We start from the raw sequence: 9,309 nt of genomic DNA on the forward strand, positions 1-9,309 counted from the left end.
AAGAATTTGCATATTAATTTAACGTTTATAGATGCAATTACGCAAATTCCCAACTATGGAAAATTCCTCAAAGATTTAATTTCAAAGAAAATCAGTTGGGAAGGAATTTCATCCATTTCACTTACTGAAGATTGCAGTTCGATTGTGTCAAGCAATTTGCCCACAAAACTCAAAGATCCCGGATGTTTTACCATTCCGTGTAAATTGGGAGATATAGAATTCCCAAGTTGTCTTTGTGATTTAGGAGCAAGCATTAACTTGATGCCATTATCTATATTCAATAAGTTAGGCTTAGAAGAAGACATCAAACGTACCAATATGGTTTTACAATTAGCGGATCAAACCACTAAAAGACCATACGGAATAATTGAGGATGTTTTGGTTAAAATTGACAAATTTATTTTTCCTACCGATTTCCCTGATGAACATCTCTATCAAATGAAAAGTTTTATATCACCTTGGTATGCAGATATTGCTAATTACCTCGCAGCCAATATTGTTCCGGAAGGATTAAATTCCCACCGAAGGAAGAAATTTTTCTTCGATATTAAACAATACTTTTGGGAAGATCCTTTTTTGTTCAAAACATGTGGTGACGGGATAATTAGGAGATGCGTTGGTGAAAATGAATTTGAATCCATAATGTCAGAATGTCATTCTAGCTCTTATGGAGAACACAATGGAGTTAACAAGACAGCAGCTAGAATATTTGAAAGTGGTTTCTTTTGGCCTACGATGTTTAAAGATGTCCGTTCATTTATTACTCGTTGTGATAAGTGCCAAAGAACAGGAAATCTAAGAAGGAAAGATGAGATGCCCCTCACAACCGTATTAGAAGTTGAAGTCTTCGATATGTGGGGAATAGATTTCATGGGACCTTTTCCCCCTTCCAATGGTAAAACTTACATATTAGTTGCCGTTGATTATGTTTCAAAGTGGGTTGAAGCAGTTGCAACCCCGACGAGCGATTCTAAGGTTGTCGTTAATTTTCTTGACGACATATTTTGTAGATTTGGTTGTCCTAGAGTTATCGTTAGTGATGGCGGTACTCATTTTATAAACAAGAGTTTTGAAACGCTTATGAAAAAATATGGAGTATGCCACCGTGTATCAACGCCATACCATCCTCAGTCAAATGGTCAGGCGGAGATATCAAATAGAGAACTCAAATGGATTCTCGAGAAAACTGTTTCATCCTCTAGAAAAGATTGGTCTTCTAAACTTAATAATGTGTTATGGGCATACCGTACTGCATTTAAAACACCAATAGGAATGACTCCGTATCGTTTGGTGTATGGAAAGGCATGTCATTTGCCAGTCGAATTAGAACATAAAGCCTATTGGGCTATTAGAGAACTAAACTTTGACTTACATCAAGCAGGTAAGAAACGTTTGCTCAATTTAAATGAGTTAGATGAGTTACGTCATCTATCTTACGAAAATGCAAAAATTTATAAAGAAAAAGTGAAAAAATGGCATGATGCCAAAATTAAAATCAAACACTTTAATGTTGGTGATAAAGTGCTGTTATTTAATTCACGACTTCGTTTATTTCCAGGAAAACTTAAGTCCAGATGGTTAGGACCATATTTAGTCGTCAAAACATTCGATTATGGTTCTTTGGAACTGGAAGGTCCTACCGGAGTTCGATTCAAAGTTAATGGTAATCGATGTAAAATCTATTACGAAAATATTTCCCAAATAGGAATTGAGTTCGTAACAAGATTATCTGACATATGAATTACTCAGTTTATTTTACACAGTTTATTTTATTTTATTGTTTTTATGATTTTGTTTATTTTATTTTATTTTATTTTATTTCAAAATGCCATTTTTATGATTAGATGACTTTATGTTGTGATTTAAATACATAAAATATTTATATTTCATGATTTTAGATTTAATTTTTAGGAAATTAGGATGATTTTGTAGTTTAAGGCAATTCTCTACCGAGAATTGGAAATTCCCTGCCGAGAATACTCTTTTTCAGAATTGTCTAAGTAGATTCGGATTTCTCTGTTCATGCCGAGAATTTTTAAATTCTCTACCGTGAATCAGAAGGTTGCTTTAATGCCTAATTTTCGCAAGAAAATCAGCGTGTCGTGACCGCGGCTTTGCCATTCGCGGTCGCGACACGCGTATTTCCTGCACTATCAGGCCTGAAACACTCTCACCCTTTCGACGAACCTCTTGGCAATTGAAACATTAAGTTTCTTCATTACCCGAAAGGTACAATTTATACCTTTTCATAATTAAAACAACACCTCTTTTCATCCTAAACTCTTATAAATTAACCCTAAAGGTCTCAGGTTCTGGTACAATTCTTTTTCATCTTTGTCAGAACTCTGATTTTTCTTCGCAAAACACCGTTCTTTGCTAAAGTTACACTAACTTTGCACCATGCCTATCAAATACAAATCACATAGGCACAATGCTGCCTCAATCAACAAACGCCCAGACTTATCCAAGCGATATGGGGCGCCTTTTCCTATCTTCAACCACGATGAAGGTAGGCGTTATTGGAGTCTCCGTTACACATTCTTCACCGGAATGTTGTATATGGATGAATTCCTTAACAACCAATTAGGCATTACTGATGACATGAACCGCTATATGGAGCGCCTAGGGTGGATAAAATTCTCCCAAATGTGATTTCCAATAATAGGCGACTTGATACTCGAATTCTTCTGTACCGTGCGTTTTACTAATAAACGACGAGTACGTCTCAGTTTTCGTCAAGAAGGCGAAATCTTCACTTTCGGCTATCCCGAGTTGCATGCTTGGTTTGGTTTTCCCCCGAGGGATACAATCAAACGTCATCCTGGACGAGACATGACATCCTCAGACATTTGGAGAATGCTTACAGGATTCTGGCGATTCAATTCAAAACTCGCCTATAATCACTCTTTTCGCTCCAACTCCATGTTGTATTTACATAAATTTCTGTGTCACAGTTTATTCGGGCGCACATTCAGTAGTGTGGTCCGTGACACAGATTTGTATGTTCTGGGAGATATATTTCAGGGCAACGTAGTGGATTCTTCCAAAATTCTGATGGAAGGTCTTGTCGCCGCTTCTCGATCCAAAGATAAGAAGATTGGGTTCGGCAATATAATCTGTGGAATAATTCTCGGTTCAAAGGGTACTATTGATGTTCCCTGGAGTGATGATGAATTCTTCCCGACAATTGACTATGAATTTCTCGAGCGCGAAGGACTTGTGAAACGTGTCTTTCGAGTAGGGCCTCAATTTTTGTCTGCACCGGAACGTGAAACTTTCGTGCAGTTTCAAGTTGATCGTATTAAGGCCAGAAATATCCCGTTAGATAGGGATGAATATGTAGAATAGTTTCTGTTTTTTTTTTGTATATATTTTGTTTTGTTTTGATTATTGGTTTGTTTTCATTATTTTGTACATATGTTTATATAATAAAAATCTTATTTAGTTTAATTCTTGATTTTTATCCATTTGATCCATTTTCTATACTTAGCATATTTCATATGGGTACTTTCTAATTTTTCTTACTCAAATTAAGATAAAAAAGATTCACTTGAACTAAATATGTTTTTTCTATTTTTCCACACATTTATCCACGTTTAATTTTATTTTGTAACTCAATTTATTTTTAATGAATTAAGTTTACATTTACTAAATTCAATTCATGTGTTACATATGTATTAACATGCACTTATTATGCATTTAATATGGTTCTCTTAACTTATATGCATAAATGAACATTTAAGTTTCATTAATTACTCATAAATCAATTTATTATACTTTAATTCAATTTATTAAGGTAAAACCTTTGGTTTTCCTTGCAATTAATGTCATTTATTTAAAGTTTTTAGTACAGGAACAATTAATATTAAGTTCAGGAACCATTTCAACAAAAACAATGCACAAACCAAGTCAAAAGGAACCAAAATTGGCCATTTCAACCAATTCTCTACCGAGAATTAAGAAATTCTCGATATGAGCAGCAAGTTTGGACCGATTTCAGGGCAAAAAATTGCCTGAAAGTCGCGTGCCGCGGCCGCAGCTATGCCATTCGCGGTCGCGACACGCGTAAAAATTGCCCTATTAAATCCGATTTTGCCACCACTTTTGCCTATTCCTATTCCTATTCTACCTATTCACCTACCTATACAACCCTATATAAACCTACCTCTTACACAAACCTCACATCACCTCTATTTTTACCCAATCCCTTACTCTAAACTCTTCCCCAAAATCTACTTTTTATCTTTCCAATTTATTCACTCCAATTTCTATCCTATTTCCTATTTTCAATCACTTCCATTTCACAACCCCAAACTCATCTTCAAGCTTTGGTCTTTCTTTTCACTTCTTCTTCTTCTTTTTCTTTTTCATACCTTAAGCCCCTAAACACCATCACCATGGTTAGGACAAAGCATGTTGGTAACAAACCCGCCGTTACGGACGCTAATCGCCTCCGGGTTCAATGCAGAGCTTATTTTGACATCTATTCGGAGGAAGAAGCCGCTCGTTTCAAACATTTTTCACAAGCCGACTGCCAATTTGTAGATATGCACTTCTTAGACTTCCATTCGGTAAGAGTATTAAATTTCTCTACTCGAATTGATGCCTTTATTGAAGCTTTGGGTTGGCAAGAGTTCGTTAATATGCGTTTCCCGCGTATTAATGAGTATGTTGTGGAATTTTTGGTCACTTTGTCCATGAACAAGAAGAAAACTTCAATTTCTTTTAGGAATAATGGTATACCTTATACCATTGATTATGAAGCAATGGGAAATATGTTTGGCTTCCCTACTTCTGATTTTTACGATAAGCCTAAGGATTTTGATAATGATGCTGTTTGGCAAACTCTCTCGGATCAAGATTATTTTAATTCCAAAAACACTTCAAGCAAGTTGATTAAGGACAATTGTGTGTTCTTCTTTCATAAGTATTTGAGTTTCTCCTTGTTTGGCCGTGTTGAGAGTTCAAAGGTCCAAGTTCGGGATTTGTATGTTTTGGATAGTTTGCTTAAAGGTTTGAGGATTGATTGCATTGGTATCATGTTTGACAATTTGTTCCGTGCTTCGAGGGCTAGTACAATTCAAATCCCTCTTTGTAATTTTATCACCGTCTTGTGTTGGGAGCACGGGGTGAATTGGCCGACTATGACATGTCCACCTACCGTGGGTATGTTCCGCTTTTGGACATCTCGGCTCTTGAGCGAGCTCATTTGTTGCTTCCCCAAGGACCTCCCGTCTTTATTTCCTATGCTACCCGTATTGCCCATCTTCGTGGCACTATGGGTGGTGGCGCTTCAAGTTCTCAATTTGTAGGTACCGAAGGCGGCGGAGATGTGGAAGGAGAGGAGGATGCACCACTGGCTCAGGCACAACCCCAATCACCTCAAGCGGAGGATAATCCGGTAGATTTGAGGAGGATTTTGGACCAAATTAATTCCAACAATCGCTCCATGAATCTACGCATTGATGATTTGGTTGAAAACAATATGGTGATGAATGACAACCTCAACCTTTTGAGGCGTGAACATCGATCGACTCGGCATCGGATGCTTTCCTTTTTCTGACACCGCAATGTGGAGACGTCACCTACACCTCCCGATTCACCACCTCATGCTTAGGTTGTTTTCCTTTCATTTTATTTTTATCTTGTTATATGTTTGATACATTTTCCTTTTATTATGTTTGGTACAATTTTTACTTTTATGTTGAATGTTTCATTTTCTTAATTTAACTCTTTGTTTCGTATGCCTTATTTCGTATTCTATATTTTCTCCATTCTTTTTGCACCAATGAGGACATGGTCCAATTTAAGTGTGGGAGGAGACATACATATATCAATTTCTACATAAATACGAAATACGAATAAATTCAACAAAGATATTATTTTGCACAACAAATAATAAATGCAACGAATGATATTCATGCAAATGCAACACATATATATATTGCAAAACATTTTTCACAATAACTTAACATTTTCATATATTTTTAGAAAATTAATCATAAGTTTTTATGATTATTTTTAGGTTATCATTATCGTTAGAAATAATATTTCTATACGGGTAATATTTTTTTTAAATTTTTCACAAATCTCCGATACGATTTTAAGTAAAATTGTCTCGAGTGAATGTATTTAAGTAAAAATTCTTTATTCAATCTCTATTTTATATCATGCAATTCATGATACAATAAATCTTATTTTAAATTTTTAATTAGGTTTATAGGTATTAAATTGAACTAACAATTTTAGCTCGGTTTGATTTCGTCTTACATTAACACCAATTGAAGTTTTTAAGGAAACTTTAGCCATAATACATGTTGAATTTTAACTCAATATAGGATGAATGTGCTATTTTTCTTTTTCCCAAGTTACAATTTAATAATTCATGTTAATTAATCGATTAGTTGAATTCTTAACTTTTGGCCACGATTGAGACCAACCTTATCAGAATCGAGGTATGAAAGGGAAGAAAATTAAGTACCGTTTACTTTTGGTCACGGTTGCGACCACCCTTAGCACAATCGAGGTATGGAAGGAATGTTTAAAAAAAAACAAGCGTGTATAAGTTTAAAGTAACGATTGCGTCCACCCATGGCACGGTCGGTACCTCTTAAGCAAACACAAAGCAATAAAATACGTATAAGGTTACGGTTGAAACCACCCTTATTTCGGGCGTAACCAAGCAAATAAAATCAAGTACTTATTCATTTTAATATATCTTATATATTAGTTTAGGTTTGGGAAAGAAAATTTTAGTGCTTTGAAATGCCTTGAGATGAAAGACTCAATAACATGCGTGCTTATTTCGTCCCGAATGCTTCAATTCAAAATTGGAAATACAAGACGAATGATATATCGTATTTATACTAAGTTGGTTTGATATTTTTCGTATAAATTTTCCATGCGAAGCTAGTCTTTTCGGCTTAACTAATTTAAAAGGTAATACAGAGATATATGTTTTATTTTCATAAAGAGATTAGTTAGAGAATAAATTCAGTGAAATTTTGCTCGGGACTAGCAAAAGATTAAGTGTGGAGATTTGTTAAGCCCAAAATACACCTATAATATCATCAATAATTACATCAATATTGCTACGAATTTATGCTATTTATACCTATTTAGAAAGCTTTTACTTTCGAATATGTTTCTTTCATGCAAGGTACATAAATATTTGGTAAAATCCAAATAGGAGTAAAAAGAGCTCGAAAATAGAAGAAAAACTCTACAAAAGGAGTCGAAGACGATGAAAATTAATAACGCCAAGTTGAGGACACGAACGAGGGCTGAAAAATGAAAAATGCTCCGTGCCGTGACCGCGGCTTTCCCTTTTCACGGTCGCGACACGCGTCGTCAGTCACTTTTCCCCTTCGTCTGAAGTGAATTTGATGCTCCCCCATTCTCGGTAGTGAATTTGATAAATCTCGGTACGAGCAGGGGATTTTAGAAGCATGTTACACACTTTCGTTTTCGACGAAACGCGTTCGTTCGCGTGGATAAAGACGTCCTTTCACAACAGATACGTCCTTTCACAATGGATACGTCTCTTCACAATGGACACGACACTTCGATCAAGACTTTTCAACATCTATAAATAAAGAGTTGATGGAGAGTTGAAGAAAGGATATAATGTTATATGTGTAGAAGAAAGAGATTAGTGTAGAATTTATGCAGAAGTTCCGAATCAAGTGATTCAGAAGTTAGATTTAGATTCTATTCAAAAGCAATATGATGTACACACATTGTTTACAAAATAATAACAAATTCAGTAGCGTTTAGACATTGTTCCAGTTTAGTTTTCAATTTGGTAGTGGACCGACCCAGTCTCTATTACGAAGATTCAGCGAGAAGATTGAGTAGAGGATTCGCCCCTGAGCCTGACAAACTCGAACGAAACCCAAGGAAAGGATTGACAACCCGTTCACTTGCACGCCGTCGAAGAATTCAATGCTCCTTGTTCTCTGTAAACTTGTATCAATTTATATTTCATCTAATAAAGTCCATTCTATTCGATAGATTCTTATGCAGCACTTTGGTAAATGAGCCGAAGTGGATTGATGCTGGTGTTTTCATTAAAACGTATTTAATTCAAATCTTTACAAGGAAACTTTGTTGAACACTTAGGCAAATTATTATCTCGGTAGAGTTTTGATTTGGTTAAGGGCAATTATCCCGGATAAGGGTTTTGTCGCGTTCAAAGCCAATTAATTAGAGGTTCCGTCATTTATTTCATCTTTATAATTCGTACAAAGTTTAAAGTTGTTTCTTTGCTTAATGCAAACAAAAATACTTGTTTACTTTTCTAAAGTGCTAAAACGTTCCTGTTTTGCAAATTCAATCTTAAGTCAGATATTTTCTAACATCTTCATATTCTAATCTAATTCTCATTCTAGCAATTTCAAAACCAAAACCGATTAAACGATTTTTTTTTCATATTATAAACCTTAAAGTAAATTTAACCGATTATAAATAAGTTTTGTTTAAAAAAGCGTTCCTTGTGGGATCGATATCTTTTATTACTACAAGCGTATATCGTGCACTTGCGGAAATCGCTCAACATGGAGTCTGTCAGCTTGGCAAATGATTGATGATACATTTTGAGCAGAGACGAATCATAGAACTGACGTTGGGCATTTGTATAGCGTATGTGGTTAAGTCTGGCTTGAGAATACTTCAGAATTTCATTCGTCCTGACTTGGTCAGTATCCATTTCTTCTTTACTCAAGTTGAGTAAGCGAACAGCTTCACTAATTTGCTCAATGGAACACTGGGAGGAAGAGGAAATTAGGTCATGGGCTCCGGTTAACTCAGAGTGTAGCTGGGTGAAGTATTGATTAACCTCAACAGAGGTGGCATAAGTTGAGTGCACAGCTGTAAGGTTGTTGAGTTGTCCTTGGAGGGAGTTCATGTGATTCACCATCATTAATTGAAGTTCAGCCAGCTTCATGATGAAGTCTTGCTTGGGTTGTTGAGATTGGAAAGTTGTCATGACACTCAGCAAGTCTTTGAGACCTTTGATTTCTACCAGAAGCTGAGTGACGGAGGAGATCTGTGTTGGCTCAACATGAGTAGACCCAGCAGCATCGGCATGAGCATGATTAAGATCCTGGAGTAGGGATTGAGTTGAGGCAATGATGTTTCGCCCAGACTCAGTTGCATGCAAGTAAGCGTAAGTCCCATCAGGATGATGCTCAGCGGCCGGAATTAGAATAGCACCGGATGGAGGTGTTTGGTGCTGTCCAGAATGAGATGTGCCAGCATGGTCAGCGGCTGGACTTTGATTCAGATTACCAGCAGGAACTGACTGGTTTT

Source organism: Euphorbia lathyris, chromosome 9 (assembly GCF_963576675.1).
Source record: "Euphorbia lathyris chromosome 9, ddEupLath1.1, whole genome shotgun sequence".
In the NCBI taxonomy this organism is placed as follows: domain Eukaryota; kingdom Viridiplantae; phylum Streptophyta; class Magnoliopsida; order Malpighiales; family Euphorbiaceae; genus Euphorbia; species Euphorbia lathyris.